The following is a 22,840-nucleotide window of genomic DNA, read 5'->3' as shown; positions in this document are numbered from 1 at the left end:
CAGTAGGTTGCAAACATTCATCACCCATGACTGTCCCCAATTGAGCTCAGAAGCTCAATGTCTATCATGACCTCTCTTTTAGAATGTCCAAGAGCAAGCAAACTATTCCTCCAGGAGAGGGCGCCAACAGACTACTAAAGAGATCATCATTACTCAAAGAAAACCCCAAAAACCAATGCATGATAGGAATAAACAGGTAACTTTCTTTGGAGTGGAAGCGGAGAGATCGCACCAGATGCCAATTCTAGATGTTATCACACCTGTGGTCACTGCAGCAGCAGGTGAATCCACTTTGTCCAAAAGGGATCTATTCCATTCAATTGCAAATGATCTAGATAAGACAGAGAACTGCAGCACGGGGACATAGCCGAGTTGGTCAGGTTGAGTGGTGATGAGTTTGCTATTTGGATGAATAAAGAAAGTCAAAAGTGTGAAAGATAAAAAACAAAAGGAGGAAGTGTGAAAAGTGAATGGGCCAAATTGAGGTGCATATGAAGACGTATGCTTTCTTCCAATTCATTAAATCGGGCTAATATGAATCAGGTGAATTGAGTTCTGCTTTTGGAAACTGGGTTAAGAAGGGGTGCACCGTTCCTGGAGGTACTGCAATACCAGGTCAATGCGTGGAGTGGACAGAGCAAGCTCTTTTTCCATCTCCCTGTTCTAAAAATCCATTTAATATATGGTCCCCAGATAGGGGACGTATCAGATATTAAACTGATAAGAACAGATACTACACTTGATCTTAGCCAAAAGGCCGAGAAGCGATAACCAGAATTGGTTTGGGCCTCGAGTGGCACCCTGGCCTATGCCGGACACATCTTAGGGAGAGAGAGCGAGAGGGAGACAAACCCACGCCTACACAAGACATTTTGTCACCCAAGCCAACCCTTGAAAAGGCTGCTTTGCAGAGCCAAAACAAGAAGAATGGTGCGTTTTGCAGCCGCCGCCCACTGCAATGAATCTGAATAACTCCTCCTTTAGGGCGCAAGCAACTCCCCTCCCCCTTGCAGTCTTTCCAATTCACGATACAAAAAGACGGACAGGACAGGTTGCCTGACTTTCCGTCACTGCCACCCTTTGCCATCCTTACCCGTAGAAAGCCCTTTCATCATCCCCAAACCCTAATCTTTTCCCTTTCCTTCCCAGCCCCCAAACCCTGCCCTCTGTACCTTTCTCACCACCCGCTTCCCTTCTCCTGTCATCCCCCTACCACCCGGGAAAAAAAGAGATTGCCCCCTCCTTCCACTAGCCCACCCTCCCACCCAAAGAACAACTTCTTCTGCGCAGCTTGTTTTCTAGGCAGCAGCGCTATTGTGATGTCATCGGGGGGCATTGTGACAAGCCGCCAGTGTTCCGTCTCTTCATGTTGTGCACAGTTCAAACGGAAAATACATCAACAGGCAGACTACAGAAAAGCTTACTATCAAAGGTTAGAGGGGGGCTTTCTCAGAGGGCTTTTTACAGTTTTTCTATTCCCAATTAGCCGTTTAAGTGTACTTATTGAAAGTAGTAATTCTTTCATAGGCCGCCCTTTCTTAGTATTTGACGTTCCTTATATTGCGGTATGAGGCTTCGCAGTAGGTTGCAAACATTCATCACCCATGACTGTCCCCAATTGAGCTCAGAAGCTCAATGTCTATCATGACCTCTCTTTTAGAATGTCCAAGAGCAAGCAAACTATTCCTCCAGGAGAGGGCGCCAACAGACTACTAAAGAGATCATCATTACTCAAAGAAAACCCCAAAAACCAATGCATGATAGGAATAAACAGGTAACTTTCTTTGGAGTGGAAGCGGAGAGATCGCACCAGATGCCAATTCTAGATGTTATCACACCTGTGGTCACTGCAGCAGCAGGTGAATCCACTTTGTCCAAAAGGGATCTATTCCATTCAATTGCAAATGATCTAGATAAGACAGAGAACTGCAGCACGGGGACATAGCCGAGTTGGTCAGGTTGAGTGGTGATGAGTTTGCTATTTGGATGAATAAAGAAAGTCAAAAGTGTGAAAGATAAAAAACAAAAGGAGGAAGTGTGAAAAGTGAATGGGCCAAATTGAGGTGCATATGAAGACGTATGCTTTCTTCCAATTCATTAAATCGGGCTAATATGAATCAGGTGAATTGAGTTCTGCTTTTGGAAACTGGGTTAAGAAGGGGTGCACCGTTCCTGGAGGTACTGCAATACCAGGTCAATGCGTGGAGTGGACAGAGCAAGCTCTTTTTCCATCTCCCTGTTCTAAAAATCCATTTAATATATGGTCCCCAGATAGGGGACGTATCAGATATTAAACTGATAAGAACAGATACTACACTTGATCTTAGCCAAAAGGCCGAGAAGCGATAACCAGAATTGGTTTGGGCCTCGAGTGGCACCCTGGCCTATGCCGGACACATCTTAGGGAGAGAGAGCGAGAGGGAGACAAACCCACGCCTACACAAGACATTTTGTCACCCAAGCCAACCCTTGAAAAGGCTGCTTTGCAGAGCCAAAACAAGAAGAATGGTGCGTTTTGCAGCCGCCGCCCACTGCAATGAATCTGAATAACTCCTCCTTTAGGGCGCAAGCAACTCCCCTCCCCCTTGCAGTCTTTCCAATTCACGATACAAAAAGACGGACAGGACAGGTTGCCTGACTTTCCGTCACTGCCACCCTTTGCCATCCTTACCCGTAGAAAGCCCTTTCATCATCCCCAAACCCTAATCTTTTCCCTTTCCTTCCCAGCCCCCAAACCCTGCCCTCTGTACCTTTCTCACCACCCGCTTCCCTTCTCCTGTCATCCCCCTACCACCCGGGAAAAAAAGAGATTGCCCCCTCCTTCCACTAGCCCACCCTCCCACCCAAAGAACAACTTCTTCTGCGCAGCTTGTTTTCTAGGCAGCAGCGCTATTGTGATGTCATCGGGGGGCATTGTGACAAGCCGCCAGTGTTCCGTCTCTTCATGTTGTGCACAGTTCAAACGGAAAATACATCAACAGGCAGACTACAGAAAAGCTTACTATCAAAGGTTAGAGGGGGGCTTTCTCAGAGGGCTTTTTACAGTTTTTCTATTCCCAATTAGCCGTTTAAGTGTACTTATTGAAAGTAGTAATTCTTTCATAGGCCGCCCTTTCTTAGTATTTGACGTTCCTTATATTGCGGTATGAGGCTTCGCAGTAGGTTGCAAACATTCATCACCCATGACTGTCCCCAATTGAGCTCAGAAGCTCAATGTCTATCATGACCTCTCTTTTAGAATGTCCAAGAGCAAGCAAACTATTCCTCCAGGAGAGGGCGCCAACAGACTACTAAAGAGATCATCATTACTCAAAGAAAACCCCAAAAACCAATGCATGATAGGAATAAACAGGTAACTTTCTTTGGAGTGGAAGCGGAGAGATCGCACCAGATGCCAATTCTAGATGTTATCACACCTGTGGTCACTGCAGCAGCAGGTGAATCCACTTTGTCCAAAAGGGATCTATTCCATTCAATTGCAAATGATCTAGATAAGACAGAGAACTGCAGCACGGGGACATAGCCGAGTTGGTCAGGTTGAGTGGTGATGAGTTTGCTATTTGGATGAATAAAGAAAGTCAAAAGTGTGAAAGATAAAAAACAAAAGGAGGAAGTGTGAAAAGTGAATGGGCCAAATTGAGGTGCATATGAAGACGTATGCTTTCTTCCAATTCATTAAATCGGGCTAATATGAATCAGGTGAATTGAGTTCTGCTTTTGGAAACTGGGTTAAGAAGGGGTGCACCGTTCCTGGAGGTACTGCAATACCAGGTCAATGCGTGGAGTGGACAGAGCAAGCTCTTTTTCCATCTCCCTGTTCTAAAAATCCATTTAATATATGGTCCCCAGATAGGGGACGTATCAGATATTAAACTGATAAGAACAGATACTACACTTGATCTTAGCCAAAAGGCCGAGAAGCGATAACCAGAATTGGTTTGGGCCTCGAGTGGCACCCTGGCCTATGCCGGACACATCTTAGGGAGAGAGAGCGAGAGGGAGACAAACCCACGCCTACACAAGACATTTTGTCACCCAAGCCAACCCTTGAAAAGGCTGCTTTGCAGAGCCAAAACAAGAAGAATGGTGCGTTTTGCAGCCGCCGCCCACTGCAATGAATCTGAATAACTCCTCCTTTAGGGCGCAAGCAACTCCCCTCCCCCTTGCAGTCTTTCCAATTCACGATACAAAAAGACGGACAGGACAGGTTGCCTGACTTTCCGTCACTGCCACCCTTTGCCATCCTTACCCGTAGAAAGCCCTTTCATCATCCCCAAACCCTAATCTTTTCCCTTTCCTTCCCAGCCCCCAAACCCTGCCCTCTGTACCTTTCTCACCACCCGCTTCCCTTCTCCTGTCATCCCCCTACCACCCGGGAAAAAAAGAGATTGCCCCCTCCTTCCACTAGCCCACCCTCCCACCCAAAGAACAACTTCTTCTGCGCAGCTTGTTTTCTAGGCAGCAGCGCTATTGTGATGTCATCGGGGGGCATTGTGACAAGCCGCCAGTGTTCCGTCTCTTCATGTTGTGCACAGTTCAAACGGAAAATACATCAACAGGCAGACTACAGAAAAGCTTACTATCAAAGGTTAGAGGGGGGCTTTCTCAGAGGGCTTTTTACAGTTTTTCTATTCCCAATTAGCCGTTTAAGTGTACTTATTGAAAGTAGTAATTCTTTCATAGGCCGCCCTTTCTTAGTATTTGACGTTCCTTATATTGCGGTATGAGGCTTCGCAGTAGGTTGCAAACATTCATCACCCATGACTGTCCCCAATTGAGCTCAGAAGCTCAATGTCTATCATGACCTCTCTTTTAGAATGTCCAAGAGCAAGCAAACTATTCCTCCAGGAGAGGGCGCCAACAGACTACTAAAGAGATCATCATTACTCAAAGAAAACCCCAAAAACCAATGCATGATAGGAATAAACAGGTAACTTTCTTTGGAGTGGAAGCGGAGAGATCGCACCAGATGCCAATTCTAGATGTTATCACACCTGTGGTCACTGCAGCAGCAGGTGAATCCACTTTGTCCAAAAGGGATCTATTCCATTCAATTGCAAATGATCTAGATAAGACAGAGAACTGCAGCACGGGGACATAGCCGAGTTGGTCAGGTTGAGTGGTGATGAGTTTGCTATTTGGATGAATAAAGAAAGTCAAAAGTGTGAAAGATAAAAAACAAAAGGAGGAAGTGTGAAAAGTGAATGGGCCAAATTGAGGTGCATATGAAGACGTATGCTTTCTTCCAATTCATTAAATCGGGCTAATATGAATCAGGTGAATTGAGTTCTGCTTTTGGAAACTGGGTTAAGAAGGGGTGCACCGTTCCTGGAGGTACTGCAATACCAGGTCAATGCGTGGAGTGGACAGAGCAAGCTCTTTTTCCATCTCCCTGTTCTAAAAATCCATTTAATATATGGTCCCCAGATAGGGGACGTATCAGATATTAAACTGATAAGAACAGATACTACACTTGATCTTAGCCAAAAGGCCGAGAAGCGATAACCAGAATTGGTTTGGGCCTCGAGTGGCACCCTGGCCTATGCCGGACACATCTTAGGGAGAGAGAGCGAGAGGGAGACAAACCCACGCCTACACAAGACATTTTGTCACCCAAGCCAACCCTTGAAAAGGCTGCTTTGCAGAGCCAAAACAAGAAGAATGGTGCGTTTTGCAGCCGCCGCCCACTGCAATGAATCTGAATAACTCCTCCTTTAGGGCGCAAGCAACTCCCCTCCCCCTTGCAGTCTTTCCAATTCACGATACAAAAAGACGGACAGGACAGGTTGCCTGACTTTCCGTCACTGCCACCCTTTGCCATCCTTACCCGTAGAAAGCCCTTTCATCATCCCCAAACCCTAATCTTTTCCCTTTCCTTCCCAGCCCCCAAACCCTGCCCTCTGTACCTTTCTCACCACCCGCTTCCCTTCTCCTGTCATCCCCCTACCACCCGGGAAAAAAAGAGATTGCCCCCTCCTTCCACTAGCCCACCCTCCCACCCAAAGAACAACTTCTTCTGCGCAGCTTGTTTTCTAGGCAGCAGCGCTATTGTGATGTCATCGGGGGGCATTGTGACAAGCCGCCAGTGTTCCGTCTCTTCATGTTGTGCACAGTTCAAACGGAAAATACATCAACAGGCAGACTACAGAAAAGCTTACTATCAAAGGTTAGAGGGGGGCTTTCTCAGAGGGCTTTTTACAGTTTTTCTATTCCCAATTAGCCGTTTAAGTGTACTTATTGAAAGTAGTAATTCTTTCATAGGCCGCCCTTTCTTAGTATTTGACGTTCCTTATATTGCGGTATGAGGCTTCGCAGTAGGTTGCAAACATTCATCACCCATGACTGTCCCCAATTGAGCTCAGAAGCTCAATGTCTATCATGACCTCTCTTTTAGAATGTCCAAGAGCAAGCAAACTATTCCTCCAGGAGAGGGCGCCAACAGACTACTAAAGAGATCATCATTACTCAAAGAAAACCCCAAAAACCAATGCATGATAGGAATAAACAGGTAACTTTCTTTGGAGTGGAAGCGGAGAGATCGCACCAGATGCCAATTCTAGATGTTATCACACCTGTGGTCACTGCAGCAGCAGGTGAATCCACTTTGTCCAAAAGGGATCTATTCCATTCAATTGCAAATGATCTAGATAAGACAGAGAACTGCAGCACGGGGACATAGCCGAGTTGGTCAGGTTGAGTGGTGATGAGTTTGCTATTTGGATGAATAAAGAAAGTCAAAAGTGTGAAAGATAAAAAACAAAAGGAGGAAGTGTGAAAAGTGAATGGGCCAAATTGAGGTGCATATGAAGACGTATGCTTTCTTCCAATTCATTAAATCGGGCTAATATGAATCAGGTGAATTGAGTTCTGCTTTTGGAAACTGGGTTAAGAAGGGGTGCACCGTTCCTGGAGGTACTGCAATACCAGGTCAATGCGTGGAGTGGACAGAGCAAGCTCTTTTTCCATCTCCCTGTTCTAAAAATCCTTTTAATATATGGTCCCCAGATAGGGGACGTATCAGATATTAAACTGATAAGAACAGATACTACACTTGATCTTAGCCAAAAGGCCGAGAAGCGATAACCAGAATTGGTTTGGGCCTCGAGTGGCACCCTGGCCTATGCCGGACACATCTTAGGGAGAGAGAGCGAGAGGGAGACAAACCCACGCCTACACAAGACATTTTGTCACCCAAGCCAACCCTTGAAAAGGCTGCTTTGCAGAGCCAAAACAAGAAGAATGGTGCGTTTTGCAGCCGCCGCCCACTGCAATGAATCTGAATAACTCCTCCTTTAGGGCGCAAGCAACTCCCCTCCCCCTTGCAGTCTTTCCAATTCACGATACAAAAAGACGGACAGGACAGGTTGCCTGACTTTCCGTCACTGCCACCCTTTGCCATCCTTACCCGTAGAAAGCCCTTTCATCATCCCCAAACCCTAATCTTTTCCCTTTCCTTCCCAGCCCCCAAACCCTGCCCTCTGTACCTTTCTCACCACCCGCTTCCCTTCTCCTGTCATCCCCCTACCACCCGGGAAAAAAAGAGATTGCCCCCTCCTTCCACTAGCCCACCCTCCCACCCAAAGAACAACTTCTTCTGCGCAGCTTGTTTTCTAGGCAGCAGCGCTATTGTGATGTCATCGGGGGGCATTGTGACAAGCCGCCAGTGTTCCGTCTCTTCATGTTGTGCACAGTTCAAACGGAAAATACATCAACAGGCAGACTACAGAAAAGCTTACTATCAAAGGTTAGAGGGGGGCTTTCTCAGAGGGCTTTTTACAGTTTTTCTATTCCCAATTAGCCGTTTAAGTGTACTTATTGAAAGTAGTAATTCTTTCATAGGCCGCCCTTTCTTAGTATTTGACGTTCCTTATATTGCGGTATGAGGCTTCGCAGTAGGTTGCAAACATTCATCACCCATGACTGTCCCCAATTGAGCTCAGAAGCTCAATGTCTATCATGACCTCTCTTTTAGAATGTCCAAGAGCAAGCAAACTATTCCTCCAGGAGAGGGCGCCAACAGACTACTAAAGAGATCATCATTACTCAAAGAAAACCCCAAAAACCAATGCATGATAGGAATAAACAGGTAACTTTCTTTGGAGTGGAAGCGGAGAGATCGCACCAGATGCCAATTCTAGATGTTATCACACCTGTGGTCACTGCAGCAGCAGGTGAATCCACTTTGTCCAAAAGGGATCTATTCCATTCAATTGCAAATGATCTAGATAAGACAGAGAACTGCAGCACGGGGACATAGCCGAGTTGGTCAGGTTGAGTGGTGATGAGTTTGCTATTTGGATGAATAAAGAAAGTCAAAAGTGTGAAAGATAAAAAACAAAAGGAGGAAGTGTGAAAAGTGAATGGGCCAAATTGAGGTGCATATGAAGACGTATGCTTTCTTCCAATTCATTAAATCGGGCTAATATGAATCAGGTGAATTGAGTTCTGCTTTTGGAAACTGGGTTAAGAAGGGGTGCACCGTTCCTGGAGGTACTGCAATACCAGGTCAATGCGTGGAGTGGACAGAGCAAGCTCTTTTTCCATCTCCCTGTTCTAAAAATCCATTTAATATATGGTCCCCAGATAGGGGACGTATCAGATATTAAACTGATAAGAACAGATTTTGATTTAATGAAGCTTTCCAAAGCACCGCAAAAAATGCATGACCGAAGTCACACCAAAAACAGTGCAAAGGCTAGGATTCGTGTGGACCCCTCCGTGAGGAGAGGGTCCCCAAAAATCAACCCCGTCCCTCCGAGCCAGAAGGCCACAGCAAGGGTCAGGGATCTTCGGTGCTCCCCCAAGCCGAAGCCTGGTTGAGCCTTGTCGTTGCTCCCAGCGTCCACCCAGGCATCTTACCCAAGTGGAGTAGAGAGCTACTAGTTGTTGGTTTCGCAGCCGAAACTGCCCGGACCGTCAACCGGTGTTGGTTTCTCAGCCCAAGGCTAACCGGACCTCCAACCGGGTGTTGGTTTCTCAGCCGAAGCTGACCCGGACCTCCAACCGGGTGTTGGTTTCTCAGCCGAAGCTGACCCGGACCTCCAACCGGGTGTTGGTTTCTCAGCCGAAGCTGACCCGGACCTCCAACCGGGTGTTGGTTTCTCAGCCCAAAGCTGAACGGACCTCCGACCATGATTATAAAAATTTCCCTTCCTAGCCAGAAGGCCGGGATAGAGCAATATGCTCAGAAAGTATGAAAGGGCAAGGTACGGTGTGCTACAGAGCCCAAGGCTTGCCGGGGTCCAAAGCCAGCAAGCTCAGACTCACTCCAGGGTCGTCAATCCTGGGGCACACTGCACCATAGCCCCCACACTTACTCAGTCTAATAGCCTCGATCCTGGTAGGGCCATGGTTTCCTCTAGATGGATATACTATCCTCCCAAAGTACTAACAAGCGCAACCTTCCAGTGTGCATTGCATCATTGTACTAAGGTGGCCGGAGCCTTAAACCACCTTTTCGAACGATACTACACTTGATCTTAGCCAAAAGGCCGAGAAGCGATAACCAGAATTGGTTTGGGCCTCGAGTGGCACCCTGGCCTATGCCGGACACATCTTAGGGAGAGAGAGCGAGAGGGAGACAAACCCACGCCTACACAAGACATTTTGTCACCCAAGCCAACCCTTGAAAAGGCTGCTTTGCAGAGCCAAAACAAGAAGAATGGTGCGTTTTGCAGCCGTCGCCCACTGCAATGAATCTGAATAACTCCTCCTTTAGGGCGCAAGCAACTCCCCTCCCCCTTGCAGTCTTTCCAATTCACGATACAAAAAGACGGACAGGACAGGTTGCCTGACTTTCCGTCACTGCCACCCTTTGCCATCCTTACCCGTAGAAAGCCCTTTCATCATCCCCAAACCCTAATCTTTTCCCTTTCCTTCCCAGCCCCCAAACCCTGCCCTCTGTACCTTTCTCACCACCCGCTTCCCTTCTCCTGTCATCCCCCTACCACCCGGGAAAAAAAGAGATTGCCCCCTCCTTCCACTAGCCCACCCTCCCACCCAAAGAACAACTTCTTCTGCGCAGCTTGTTTTCTAGGCAGCAGCGCTATTGTGATGTCATCGGGGGGCATTGTGACAAGCCGCCAGTGTTCCGTCTCTTCATGTTGTGCACAGTTCAAACGGAAAATACATCAACAGGCAGACTACAGAAAAGCTTACTATCAAAGGTTAGAGGGGGGCTTTCTCAGAGGGCTTTTTACAGTTTTTCTATTCCCAATTAGCCGTTTAAGTGTACTTATTGAAAGTAGTAATTCTTTCATAGGCCGCCCTTTCTTAGTATTTGACGTTCCTTATATTGCGGTATGAGGCTTCGCAGTAGGTTGCAAACATTCATCACCCATGACTGTCCCCAATTGAGCTCAGAAGCTCAATGTCTATCATGACCTCTCTTTTAGAATGTCCAAGAGCAAGCAAACTATTCCTCCAGGAGAGGGCGCCAACAGACTACTAAAGAGATCATCATTACTCAAAGAAAACCCCAAAAACCAATGCATGATAGGAATAAACAGGTAACTTTCTTTGGAGTGGAAGCGGAGAGATCGCACCAGATGCCAATTCTAGATGTTATCACACCTGTGGTCACTGCAGCAGCAGGTGAATCCACTTTGTCCAAAAGGGATCTATTCCATTCAATTGCAAATGATCTAGATAAGACAGAGAACTGCAGCACGGGGACATAGCCGAGTTGGTCAGGTTGAGTGGTGATGAGTTTGCTATTTGGATGAATAAAGAAAGTCAAAAGTGTGAAAGATAAAAAACAAAAGGAGGAAGTGTGAAAAGTGAATGGGCCAAATTGAGGTGCATATGAAGACGTATGCTTTCTTCCAATTCATTAAATCGGGCTAATATGAATCAGGTGAATTGAGTTCTGCTTTTGGAAACTGGGTTAAGAAGGGGTGCACCGTTCCTGGAGGTACTGCAATACCAGGTCAATGCGTGGAGTGGACAGAGCAAGCTCTTTTTCCATCTCCCTGTTCTAAAAATCCATTTAATATATGGTCCCCAGATAGGGGACGTATCAGATATTAAACTGATAAGAACAGATACTACACTTGATCTTAGCCAAAAGGCCGAGAAGCGATAACCAGAATTGGTTTGGGCCTCGAGTGGCACCCTGGCCTATGCCGGACACATCTTAGGGAGAGAGAGCGAGAGGGAGACAAACCCACGCCTACACAAGACATTTTGTCACCCAAGCCAACCCTTGAAAAGGCTGCTTTGCAGAGCCAAAACAAGAAGAATGGTGCGTTTTGCAGCCGCCGCCCACTGCAATGAATCTGAATAACTCCTCCTTTAGGGCGCAAGCAACTCCCCTCCCCCTTGCAGTCTTTCCAATTCACGATACAAAAAGACGGACAGGACAGGTTGCCTGACTTTCCGTCACTGCCACCCTTTGCCATCCTTACCCGTAGAAAGCCCTTTCATCATCCCCAAACCCTAATCTTTTCCCTTTCCTTCCCAGCCCCCAAACCCTGCCCTCTGTACCTTTCTCACCACCCGCTTCCCTTCTCCTGTCATCCCCCTACCACCCGGGAAAAAAAGAGATTGCCCCCTCCTTCCACTAGCCCACCCTCCCACCCAAAGAACAACTTCTTCTGCGCAGCTTGTTTTCTAGGCAGCAGCGCTATTGTGATGTCATCGGGGGGCATTGTGACAAGCCGCCAGTGTTCCGTCTCTTCATGTTGTGCACAGTTCAAACGGAAAATACATCAACAGGCAGACTACAGAAAAGCTTACTATCAAAGGTTAGAGGGGGGCTTTCTCAGAGGGCTTTTTACAGTTTTTCTATTCCCAATTAGCCGTTTAAGTGTACTTATTGAAAGTAGTAATTCTTTCATAGGCCGCCCTTTCTTAGTATTTGACGTTCCTTATATTGCGGTATGAGGCTTCGCAGTAGGTTGCAAACATTCATCACCCATGACTGTCCCCAATTGAGCTCAGAAGCTCAATGTCTATCATGACCTCTCTTTTAGAATGTCCAAGAGCAAGCAAACTATTCCTCCAGGAGAGGGCGCCAACAGACTACTAAAGAGATCATCATTACTCAAAGAAAACCCCAAAAACCAATGCATGATAGGAATAAACAGGTAACTTTCTTTGGAGTGCAAGCGGAGAGATCGCACCAGATGCCAATTCTAGATGTTATCACACCTGTGGTCACTGCAGCAGCAGGTGAATCCACTTTGTCCAAAAGGGATCTATTCCATTCAATTGCAAATGATCTAGATAAGACAGAGAACTGCAGCACGGGGACATAGCCGAGTTGGTCAGGTTGAGTGGTGATGAGTTTGCTATTTGGATGAATAAAGAAAGTCAAAAGTGTGAAAGATAAAAAACAAAAGGAGGAAGTGTGAAAAGTGAATGGGCCAAATTGAGGTGCATATGAAGACGTATGCTTTCTTCCAATTCATTAAATCGGGCTAATATGAATCAGGTGAATTGAGTTCTGCTTTTGGAAACTGGGTTAAGAAGGGGTGCACCGTTCCTGGAGGTACTGCAATACCAGGTCAATGCGTGGAGTGGACAGAGCAAGCTCTTTTTCCATCTCCCTGTTCTAAAAATCCATTTAATATATGGTCCCCAGATAGGGGACGTATCAGATATTAAACTGATAAGAACAGATACTACACTTGATCTTAGCCAAAAGGCCGAGAAGCGATAACCAGAATTGGTTTGGGCCTCGAGTGGCACCCTGGCCTATGCCGGACACATCTTAGGGAGAGAGAGCGAGAGGGAGACAAACCCACGCCTACACAAGACATTTTGTCACCCAAGCCAACCCTTGAAAAGGCTGCTTTGCAGAGCCAAAACAAGAAGAATGGTGCGTTTTGCAGCCGCCGCCCACTGCAATGAATCTGAATAACTCCTCCTTTAGGGCGCAAGCAACTCCCCTCCCCCTTGCAGTCTTTCCAATTCACGATACAAAAAGACGGACAGGACAGGTTGCCTGACTTTCCGTCACTGCCACCCTTTGCCATCCTTACCCGTAGAAAGCCCTTTCATCATCCCCAAACCCTAATCTTTTCCCTTTCCTTCCCAGCCCCCAAACCCTGCCCTCTGTACCTTTCTCACCACCCGCTTCCCTTCTCCTGTCATCCCCCTACCACCCGGGAAAAAAAGAGATTGCCCCCTCCTTCCACTAGCCCACCCTCCCACCCAAAGAACAACTTCTTCTGCGCAGCTTGTTTTCTAGGCAGCAGCGCTATTGTGATGTCATCGGGGGGCATTGTGACAAGCCGCCAGTGTTCCGTCTCTTCATGTTGTGCACAGTTCAAACGGAAAATACATCAACAGGCAGACTACAGAAAAGCTTACTATCAAAGGTTAGAGGGGGGCTTTCTCAGAGGGCTTTTTACAGTTTTTCTATTCCCAATTAGCCGTTTAAGTGTACTTATTGAAAGTAGTAATTCTTTCATAGGCCGCCCTTTCTTAGTATTTGACGTTCCTTATATTGCGGTATGAGGCTTCGCAGTAGGTTGCAAACATTCATCACCCATGACTGTCCCCAATTGAGCTCAGAAGCTCAATGTCTATCATGACCTCTCTTTTAGAATGTCCAAGAGCAAGCAAACTATTCCTCCAGGAGAGGGCGCCAACAGACTACTAAAGAGATCATCATTACTCAAAGAAAACCCCAAAAACCAATGCATGATAGGAATAAACAGGTAACTTTCTTTGGAGTGGAAGCGGAGAGATCGCACCAGATGCCAATTCTAGATGTTATCACACCTGTGGTCACTGCAGCAGCAGGTGAATCCACTTTGTCCAAAAGGGATCTATTCCATTCAATTGCAAATGATCTAGATAAGACAGAGAACTGCAGCACGGGGACATAGCCGAGTTGGTCAGGTTGAGTGGTGATGAGTTTGCTATTTGGATGAATAAAGAAAGTCAAAAGTGTGAAAGATAAAAAACAAAAGGAGGAAGTGTGAAAAGTGAATGGGCCAAATTGAGGTGCATATGAAGACGTATGCTTTCTTCCAATTCATTAAATCGGGCTAATATGAATCAGGTGAATTGAGTTCTGCTTTTGGAAACTGGGTTAAGAAGGGGTGCACCGTTCCTGGAGGTACTGCAATACCAGGTCAATGCGTGGAGTGGACAGAGCAAGCTCTTTTTCCATCTCCCTGTTCTAAAAATCCATTTAATATATGGTCCCCAGATAGGGGACGTATCAGATATTAAACTGATAAGAACAGATACTACACTTGATCTTAGCCAAAAGGCCGAGAAGCGATAACCAGAATTGGTTTGGGCCTCGAGTGGCACCCTGGCCTATGCCGGACACATCTTAGGGAGAGAGAGCGAGAGGGAGACAAACCCACGCCTACACAAGACATTTTGTCACCCAAGCCAACCCTTGAAAAGGCTGCTTTGCAGAGCCAAAACAAGAAGAATGGTGCGTTTTGCAGCCGCCGCCCACTGCAATGAATCTGAATAACTCCTCCTTTAGGGCGCAAGCAACTCCCCTCCCCCTTGCAGTCTTTCCAATTCACGATACAAAAAGACGGACAGGACAGGTTGCCTGACTTTCCGTCACTGCCACCCTTTGCCATCCTTACCCGTAGAAAGCCCTTTCATCATCCCCAAACCCTAATCTTTTCCCTTTCCTTCCCAGCCCCCAAACCCTGCCCTCTGTACCTTTCTCACCACCCGCTTCCCTTCTCCTGTCATCCCCCTACCACCCGGGAAAAAAAGAGATTGCCCCCTCCTTCCACTAGCCCACCCTCCCACCCAAAGAACAACTTCTTCTGCGCAGCTTGTTTTCTAGGCAGCAGCGCTATTGTGATGTCATCGGGGGGCATTGTGACAAGCCGCCAGTGTTCCGTCTCTTCATGTTGTGCACAGTTCAAACGGAAAATACATCAACAGGCAGACTACAGAAAAGCTTACTATCAAAGGTTAGAGGGGGGCTTTCTCAGAGGGCTTTTTACAGTTTTTCTATTCCCAATTAGCCGTTTAAGTGTACTTATTGAAAGTAGTAATTCTTTCATAGGCCGCCCTTTCTTAGTATTTGACGTTCCTTATATTGCGGTATGAGGCTTCGCAGTAGGTTGCAAACATTCATCACCCATGACTGTCCCCAATTGAGCTCAGAAGCTCAATGTCTATCATGACCTCTCTTTTAGAATGTCCAAGAGCAAGCAAACTATTCCTCCAGGAGAGGGCGCCAACAGACTACTAAAGAGATCATCATTACTCAAAGAAAACCCCAAAAACCAATGCATGATAGGAATAAACAGGTAACTTTCTTTGGAGTGGAAGCGGAGAGATCGCACCAGATGCCAATTCTAGATGTTATCACACCTGTGGTCACTGCAGCAGCAGGTGAATCCACTTTGTCCAAAAGGGATCTATTCCATTCAATTGCAAATGATCTAGATAAGACAGAGAACTGCAGCACGGGGACATAGCCGAGTTGGTCAGGTTGAGTGGTGATGAGTTTGCTATTTGGATGAATAAAGAAAGTCAAAAGTGTGAAAGATAAAAAACAAAAGGAGGAAGTGTGAAAAGTGAATGGGCCAAATTGAGGTGCATATGAAGACGTATGCTTTCTTCCAATTCATTAAATCGGGCTAATATGAATCAGGTGAATTGAGTTCTGCTTTTGGAAACTGGGTTAAGAAGGGGTGCACCGTTCCTGGAGGTACTGCAATACCAGGTCAATGCGTGGAGTGGACAGAGCAAGCTCTTTTTCCATCTCCCTGTTCTAAAAATCCATTTAATATATGGTCCCCAGATAGGGGACGTATCAGATATTAAACTGATAAGAACAGATACTACACTTGATCTTAGCCAAAAGGCCGAGAAGCGATAACCAGAATTGGTTTGGGCCTCGAGTGGCACCCTGGCCTATGCCGGACACATCTTAGGGAGAGAGAGCGAGAGGGAGACAAACCCACGCCTACACAAGACATTTTGTCACCCAAGCCAACCCTTGAAAAGGCTGCTTTGCAGAGCCAAAACAAGAAGAATGGTGCGTTTTGCAGCCGCCGCCCACTGCAATGAATCTGAATAACTCCTCCTTTAGGGCGCAAGCAACTCCCCTCCCCCTTGCAGTCTTTCCAATTCACGATACAAAAAGACGGACAGGACAGGTTGCCTGACTTTCCGTCACTGCCACCCTTTGCCATCCTTACCCGTAGAAAGCCCTTTCATCATCCCCAAACCCTAATCTTTTCCCTTTCCTTCCCAGCCCCCAAACCCTGCCCTCTGTACCTTTCTCACCACCCGCTTCCCTTCTCCTGTCATCCCCCTACCACCCGGGAAAAAAAGAGATTGCCCCCTCCTTCCACTAGCCCACCCTCCCACCCAAAGAACAACTTCTTCTGCGCAGCTTGTTTTCTAGGCAGCAGCGCTATTGTGATGTCATCGGGGGGCATTGTGACAAGCCGCCAGTGTTCCGTCTCTTCATGTTGTGCACAGTTCAAACGGAAAATACATCAACAGGCAGACTACAGAAAAGCTTACTATCAAAGGTTAGAGGGGGGCTTTCTCAGAGGGCTTTTTACAGTTTTTCTATTCCCAATTAGCCGTTTAAGTGTACTTATTGAAAGTAGTAATTCTTTCATAGGCCGCCCTTTCTTAGTATTTGACGTTCCTTATATTGCGGTATGAGGCTTCGCAGTAGGTTGCAAACATTCATCACCCATGACTGTCCCCAATTGAGCTCAGAAGCTCAATGTCTATCATGACCTCTCTTTTAGAATGTCCAAGAGCAAGCAAACTATTCCTCCAGGAGAGGGCGCCAACAGACTACTAAAGAGATCATCATTACTCAAAGAAAACCCCAAAAACCAATGCATGATAGGAATAAACAGGTAACTTTCTTTGGAGTGGAAGCGGAGAGATCGCACCAGATGCCAATTCTAGATGTTATCACACCTGTGGTCACTGCAGCAGCAGGTGAATCCACTTTGTCCAAAAGGGATCTATTCCATTCAATTGCAAATGATCTAGATAAGACAGAGAACTGCAGCACGGGGACATAGCCGAGTTGGTCAGGTTGAGTGGTGATGAGTTTGCTATTTGGATGAATAAAGAAAGTCAAAAGTGTGAAAGATAAAAAACAAAAGGAGGAAGTGTGAAAAGTGAATGGGCCAAATTGAGGTGCATATGAAGACGTATGCTTTCTTCCAATTCATTAAATCGGGCTAATATGAATCAGGTGAATTGAGTTCTGCTTTTGGAAACTGGGTTAAGAAGGGGTGCACCGTTCCTGGAGGTACTGCAATACCAGGTCAATGCGTGGAGTGGACAGAGCAAGCTCTTTTTCCATCTCCCTGTTCTAAAAATCCATTTAATATATGGTCCCCAGATAGGGGACGTATCAGATATTAAACTGATAAGAACAGATACTACACTTGATCTTAGCCAAAAGGCCGAGAAGCGATAACCAGAATTGGTTTGGGCCTCGAGTGGCACCCTGGCCTATGCCGGACACATCTTAGGGAGAGAGAGCGAGAGGGAGACAAACCCACGCCTACACAAGACATTTTGTCACCCAAGCCAACCCTTGAAAAGGCTGCTTTGCAGAGCCAAAACAAGAAGAATGGTGCGTTTTGCAGCCGCCGCCCACTGCAATGAATCTGAATAACTCCTCCTTTAGGGCGCAAGCAACTCCCCTCCCCCTTGCAGTCTTTCCAATTCACGATACAAAAAGACGGACAGGACAGGTTGCCTGACTTTCCGTCACTGCCACCCTTTGCCATCCTTACCCGTAGAAAGCCCTTTCATCATCCCCAAACCCTAATCTTTTCCCTTTCCTTCCCAGCCCCCAAACCCTGCCCTCTGTACCTTTCTCACCACCCGCTTCCCTTCTCCTGTCATCCCCCTACCACCCGGGAAAAAAAGAGATTGCCCCCTCCTTCCACTAGCCCACCCTCCCACCCAAAGAACAACTTCTTCTGCGCAGCTTGTTTTCTAGGCAGCAGCGCTATTGTGATGTCATCGGGGGGCATTGTGACAAGCCGCCAGTGTTCCGTCTCTTCATGTTGTGCACAGTTCAAACGGAAAATACATCAACAGGCAGACTACAGAAAAGCTTACTATCAAAGGTTAGAGGGGGGCTTTCTCAGAGGGCTTTTTACAGTTTTTCTATTCCCAATTAGCCGTTTAAGTGTACTTATTGAAAGTAGTAATTCTTTCATAGGCCGCCCTTTCTTAGTATTTGACGTTCCTTATATTGCGGTATGAGGCTTCGCAGTAGGTTGCAAACATTCATCACCCATGACTGTCCCCAATTGAGCTCAGAAGCTCAATGTCTATCATGACCTCTCTTTTAGAATGTCCAAGAGCAAGCAAACTATTCCTCCAGGAGAGGGCGCCAACAGACTACTAAAGAGATCATCATTACTCAAAGAAAACCCCAAAAACCAATGCATGATAGGAATAAACAGGTAACTTTCTTTGGAGTGGAAGCGGAGAGATCGCACCAGATGCCAATTCTAGATGTTATCACACCTGTGGTCACTGCAGCAGCAGGTGAATCCACTTTGTCCAAAAGGGATCTATTCCATTCAATTGCAAATGATCTAGATAAGACAGAGAACTGCAGCACGGGGACATAGCCGAGTTGGTCAGGTTGAGTGGTGATGAGTTTGCTATTTGGATGAATAAAGAAAGTCAAAAGTGTGAAAGATAAAAAACAAAAGGAGGAAGTGTGAAAAGTGAAAGGGCCAAATTGAGGTGCATATGAAGACGTATGCTTTCTTCCAATTCATTAAATCGGGCTAATATGAATCAGGTGAATTGAGTTCTGCTTTTGGAAACTGGGTTAAGAAGGGGTGCACCGTTCCTGGAGGTACTGCAATACCAGGTCAATGCGTGGAGTGGACAGAGCAAGCTCTTTTTCCATCTCCCTGTTCTAAAAATCCATTTAATATATGGTCCCCAGATAGGGGACGTATCAGATATTAAACTGATAAGAACAGATACTACACTTGATCTTAGCCAAAAGGCCGAGAAGCGATAACCAGAATTGGTTTGGGCCTCGAGTGGCACCCTGGCCTATGCCGGACACATCTTAGGGAGAGAGAGCGAGAGGGAGACAAACCCACGCCTACACAAGACATTTTGTCACCCAAGCCAACCCTTGAAAAGGCTGCTTTGCAGAGCCAAAACAAGAAGAATGGTGCGTTTTGCAGCCGCCGCCCACTGCAATGAATCTGAATAACTCCTCCTTTAGGGCGCAAGCAACTCCCCTCCCCCTTGCAGTCTTTCCAATTCACGATACAAAAAGACGGACAGGACAGGTTGCCTGACTTTCCGTCACTGCCACCCTTTGCCATCCTTACCCGTAGAAAGCCCTTTCATCATCCCCAAACCCTAATCTTTTCCCTTTCCTTCCCAGCCCCCAAACCCTGCCCTCTGTACCTTTCTCACCACCCGCTTCCCTTCTCCTGTCATCCCCCTACCACCCGGGAAAAAAAGAGATTGCCCCCTCCTTCCACTAGCCCACCCTCCCACCCAAAGAACAACTTCTTCTGCGCAGCTTGTTTTCTAGGCAGCAGCGCTATTGTGATGTCATCGGGGGGCATTGTGACAAGCCGCCAGTGTTCCGTCTCTTCATGTTGTGCACAGTTCAAACGGAAAATACATCAACAGGCAGACTACAGAAAAGCTTACTATCAAAGGTTAGAGGGGGGCTTTCTCAGAGGGCTTTTTACAGTTTTTCTATTCCCAATTAGCCGTTTAAGTGTACTTATTGAAAGTAGTAATTCTTTCATAGGCCGCCCTTTCTTAGTATTTGACGTTCCTTATATTGCGGTATGAGGCTTCGCAGTAGGTTGCAAACATTCATCACCCATGACTGTCCCCAATTGAGCTCAGAAGCTCAATGTCTATCATGACCTCTCTTTTAGAATGTCCAAGAGCAAGCAAACTATTCCTCCAGGAGAGGGCGCCAACAGACTACTAAAGAGATCATCATTACTCAAAGAAAACCCCAAAAACCAATGCATGATAGGAATAAACAGGTAACTTTCTTTGGAGTGGAAGCGGAGAGATCGCACCAGATGCCAATTCTAGATGTTATCACACCTGTGGTCACTGCAGCAGCAGGTGAATCCACTTTGTCCAAAAGGGATCTATTCCATTCAATTGCAAATGATCTAGATAAGACAGAGAACTGCAGCACGGGGACATAGCCGAGTTGGTCAGGTTGAGTGGTGATGAGTTTGCTATTTGGATGAATAAAGAAAGTCAAAAGTGTGAAAGATAAAAAACAAAAGGAGGAAGTGTGAAAAGTGAATGGGCCAAATTGAGGTGCATATGAAGACGTATGCTTTCTTCCAATTCATTAAATCGGGCTAATATGAATCAGGTGAATTGAGTTCTGCTTTTGGAAACTGGGTTAAGAAGGGGTGCACCGTTCCTGGAGGTACTGCAATACCAGGTCAATGCGTGGAGTGGACAGAGCAAGCTCTTTTTCCATCTCCCTGTTCTAAAAATCCATTTAATATATGGTCCCCAGATAGGGGACGTATCAGATATTAAACTGATAAGAACAGATACTACACTTGATCTTAGCCAAAAGGCCGAGAAGCGATAACCAGAATTGGTTTGGGCCTCGAGTGGCACCCTGGCCTATGCCGGACACATCTTAGGGAGAGAGAGCGAGAGGGAGACAAACCCACGCCTACACAAGACATTTTGTCACCCAAGCCAACCCTTGAAAAGGCTGCTTTGCAGAGCCAAAACAAGAAGAATGGTGCGTTTTGCAGCCGCCGCCCACTGCAATGAATCTGAATAACTCCTCCTTTAGGGCGCAAGCAACTCCCCTCCCCCTTGCAGTCTTTCCAATTCACGATACAAAAAGACGGACAGGACAGGTTGCCTGACTTTCCGTCACTGCCACCCTTTGCCATCCTTACCCGTAGAAAGCCCTTTCATCATCCCCAAACCCTAATCTTTTCCCTTTCCTTCCCAGCCCCCAAACCCTGCCCTCTGTACCTTTCTCACCACCCGCTTCCCTTCTCCTGTCATCCCCCTACCACCCGGGAAAAAAAGAGATTGCCCCCTCCTTCCACTAGCCCACCCTCCCACCCAAAGAACAACTTCTTCTGCGCAGCTTGTTTTCTAGGCAGCAGCGCTATTGTGATGTCATCGGGGGGCATTGTGACAAGCCGCCAATGTTCCGTCTCTTCATGTTGTGCACAGTTCAAACGGAAAATACATCAACAGGCAGACTACAGAAAAGCTTACTATCAAAGGTTAGAGGGGGGCTTTCTCAGAGGGCTTTTTACAGTTTTTCTATTCCCAATTAGCCGTTTAAGTGTACTTATTGAAAGTAGTAATTCTTTCATAGGCCGCCCTTTCTTAGTATTTGACGTTCCTTATATTGCGGTATGAGGCTTCGCAGTAGGTTGCAAACATTCATCACCCATGACTGTCCCCAATTGAGCTCAGAAGCTCAATGTCTATCATGACCTCTCTTTTAGAATGTCCAAGAGCAAGCAAACTATTCCTCCAGGAGAGGGCGCCAACAGACTACTAAAGAGATCATCATTACTCAAAGAAAACCCCAAAAACCAATGCATGATAGGAATAAACAGGTAACTTTCTTTGGAGTGGAAGCGGAGAGATCGCACCAGATGCCAATTCTAGATGTTATCACACCTGTGGTCACTGCAGCAGCAGGTGAATCCACTTTGTCCAAAAGGGATCTATTCCATTCAATTGCAAATGATCTAGATAAGACAGAGAACTGCAGCACGGGGACATAGCCGAGTTGGTCAGGTTGAGTGGTGATGAGTTTGCTATTTGGATGAATAAAGAAAGTCAAAAGTGTGAAAGATAAAAAACAAAAGGAGGAAGTGTGAAAAGTGAATGGGCCAAATTGAGGTGCATATGAAGACGTATGCTTTCTTCCAATTCATTAAATCGGGCTAATATGAATCAGGTGAATTGAGTTCTGCTTTTGGAAACTGGGTTAAGAAGGGGTGCACCGTTCCTGGAGGTACTGCAATACCAGGTCAATGCGTGGAGTGGACAGAGCAAGCTCTTTTTCCATCTCCCTGTTCTAAAAATCCATTTAATATATGGTCCCCAGATAGGGGACGTATCAGATATTAAACTGATAAGAACAGATACTACACTTGATCTTAGCCAAAAGGCCGAGAAGCGATAACCAGAATTGGTTTGGGCCTCGAGTGGCACCCTGGCCTATGCCGGACACATCTTAGGGAGAGAGAGCGAGAGGGAGACAAACCCACGCCTACACAAGACATTTTGTCACCCAAGCCAACCCTTGAAAAGGCTGCTTTGCAGAGCCAAAACAAGAAGAATGGTGCGTTTTGCAGCCGCCGCCCACTGCAATGAATCTGAATAACTCCTCCTTTAGGGCGCAAGCAACTCCCCTCCCCCTTGCAGTCTTTCCAATTCACGATACAAAAAGACGGACAGGACAGGTTGCCTGACTTTCCGTCACTGCCACCCTTTGCCATCCTTACCCGTAGAAAGCCCTTTCATCATCCCCAAACCCTAATCTTTTCCCTTTCCTTCACAGCCCCCAAACCCTGCCCTCTGTACCTTTCTCACCACCCGCTTCCCTTCTCCTGTCATCCCCCTACCACCCGGGAAAAAAAGAGATTGCCCCCTCCTTCCACTAGCCCACCCTCCCACCCAAAGAACAACTTCTTCTGCGCAGCTTGTTTTCTAGGCAGCAGCGCTATTGTGATGTCATCGGGGGGCATTGTGACAAGCCGCCAGTGTTCCGTCTCTTCATGTTGTGCACAGTTCAAACGGAAAATACATCAACAGGCAGACTACAGAAAAGCTTACTATCAAAGGTTAGAGGGGGGCTTTCTCAGAGGGCTTTTTACAGTTTTTCTATTCCCAA

At 46.6% G+C, this 22,840-nt stretch overlaps 14 non-coding genes and 1 pseudogene across 14 annotated transcripts; all 15 read right to left on the bottom strand.

Moving 5' to 3' along the window:
• Positions 1 to 578: 578 nt before the first annotated feature.
• Positions 579 to 769, bottom strand: LOC142270954 (U2 spliceosomal RNA). Its single transcript, XR_012736154.1, has one exon. It is a non-coding gene; the product is annotated as a U2 spliceosomal RNA (small nuclear RNA).
• A 1,387-nt stretch (positions 770 to 2,156) lies between these two features.
• Positions 2,157 to 2,347, bottom strand: LOC142270952 (U2 spliceosomal RNA). The gene has a single exon (XR_012736152.1). It is a non-coding gene; the product is annotated as a U2 spliceosomal RNA (small nuclear RNA).
• Positions 2,348 to 3,734: 1,387 nt separating this feature from the next.
• LOC142270950 (U2 spliceosomal RNA) lies at positions 3,735 to 3,925 on the bottom strand. Its single transcript, XR_012736151.1, has one exon. It is a non-coding gene; the product is annotated as a U2 spliceosomal RNA (small nuclear RNA).
• Positions 3,926 to 5,312: 1,387 nt separating this feature from the next.
• Positions 5,313 to 5,503, bottom strand: LOC142270949 (U2 spliceosomal RNA). The gene has a single exon (XR_012736150.1). It is a non-coding gene; the product is annotated as a U2 spliceosomal RNA (small nuclear RNA).
• A 1,387-nt stretch (positions 5,504 to 6,890) lies between these two features.
• On the bottom strand, positions 6,891 to 7,081 carry LOC142270913 (U2 spliceosomal RNA). Its single transcript, XR_012736118.1, has one exon. It is a non-coding gene; the product is annotated as a U2 spliceosomal RNA (small nuclear RNA).
• Positions 7,082 to 8,468: 1,387 nt separating this feature from the next.
• LOC142270914 (U2 spliceosomal RNA) lies at positions 8,469 to 8,664 on the bottom strand. Its single transcript, XR_012736119.1, has one exon. It is a non-coding gene; the product is annotated as a U2 spliceosomal RNA (small nuclear RNA).
• A 697-nt stretch (positions 8,665 to 9,361) lies between these two features.
• On the bottom strand, positions 9,362 to 9,503 carry LOC142270916 (U2 spliceosomal RNA; annotated as a pseudogene).
• Positions 9,504 to 10,890: 1,387 nt separating this feature from the next.
• Positions 10,891 to 11,081, bottom strand: LOC142270948 (U2 spliceosomal RNA). The gene has a single exon (XR_012736149.1). It is a non-coding gene; the product is annotated as a U2 spliceosomal RNA (small nuclear RNA).
• A 1,387-nt stretch (positions 11,082 to 12,468) lies between these two features.
• Positions 12,469 to 12,659, bottom strand: LOC142270947 (U2 spliceosomal RNA). The gene has a single exon (XR_012736148.1). It is a non-coding gene; the product is annotated as a U2 spliceosomal RNA (small nuclear RNA).
• A 1,387-nt stretch (positions 12,660 to 14,046) lies between these two features.
• LOC142270946 (U2 spliceosomal RNA) lies at positions 14,047 to 14,237 on the bottom strand. The gene has a single exon (XR_012736147.1). It is a non-coding gene; the product is annotated as a U2 spliceosomal RNA (small nuclear RNA).
• A 1,387-nt stretch (positions 14,238 to 15,624) lies between these two features.
• Positions 15,625 to 15,815, bottom strand: LOC142270945 (U2 spliceosomal RNA). Its single transcript, XR_012736146.1, has one exon. It is a non-coding gene; the product is annotated as a U2 spliceosomal RNA (small nuclear RNA).
• A 1,387-nt stretch (positions 15,816 to 17,202) lies between these two features.
• On the bottom strand, positions 17,203 to 17,393 carry LOC142270944 (U2 spliceosomal RNA). Its single transcript, XR_012736145.1, has one exon. It is a non-coding gene; the product is annotated as a U2 spliceosomal RNA (small nuclear RNA).
• A 1,387-nt stretch (positions 17,394 to 18,780) lies between these two features.
• On the bottom strand, positions 18,781 to 18,971 carry LOC142270943 (U2 spliceosomal RNA). Its single transcript, XR_012736144.1, has one exon. It is a non-coding gene; the product is annotated as a U2 spliceosomal RNA (small nuclear RNA).
• Positions 18,972 to 20,358: 1,387 nt separating this feature from the next.
• LOC142270942 (U2 spliceosomal RNA) lies at positions 20,359 to 20,549 on the bottom strand. The gene has a single exon (XR_012736143.1). It is a non-coding gene; the product is annotated as a U2 spliceosomal RNA (small nuclear RNA).
• A 1,387-nt stretch (positions 20,550 to 21,936) lies between these two features.
• Positions 21,937 to 22,127, bottom strand: LOC142270939 (U2 spliceosomal RNA). Its single transcript, XR_012736141.1, has one exon. It is a non-coding gene; the product is annotated as a U2 spliceosomal RNA (small nuclear RNA).
• Positions 22,128 to 22,840: the final 713 nt, after the last annotated feature.

This window comes from Anomaloglossus baeobatrachus, unplaced genomic scaffold, assembly GCF_048569485.1.
Source record: "Anomaloglossus baeobatrachus isolate aAnoBae1 unplaced genomic scaffold, aAnoBae1.hap1 Scaffold_3326, whole genome shotgun sequence".
In the NCBI taxonomy this organism is placed as follows: domain Eukaryota; kingdom Metazoa; phylum Chordata; class Amphibia; order Anura; family Aromobatidae; genus Anomaloglossus; species Anomaloglossus baeobatrachus.
Note: the sequence above shows the minus strand (reverse complement) of the source record. Positions and strands in the feature narration are given on the sequence as shown.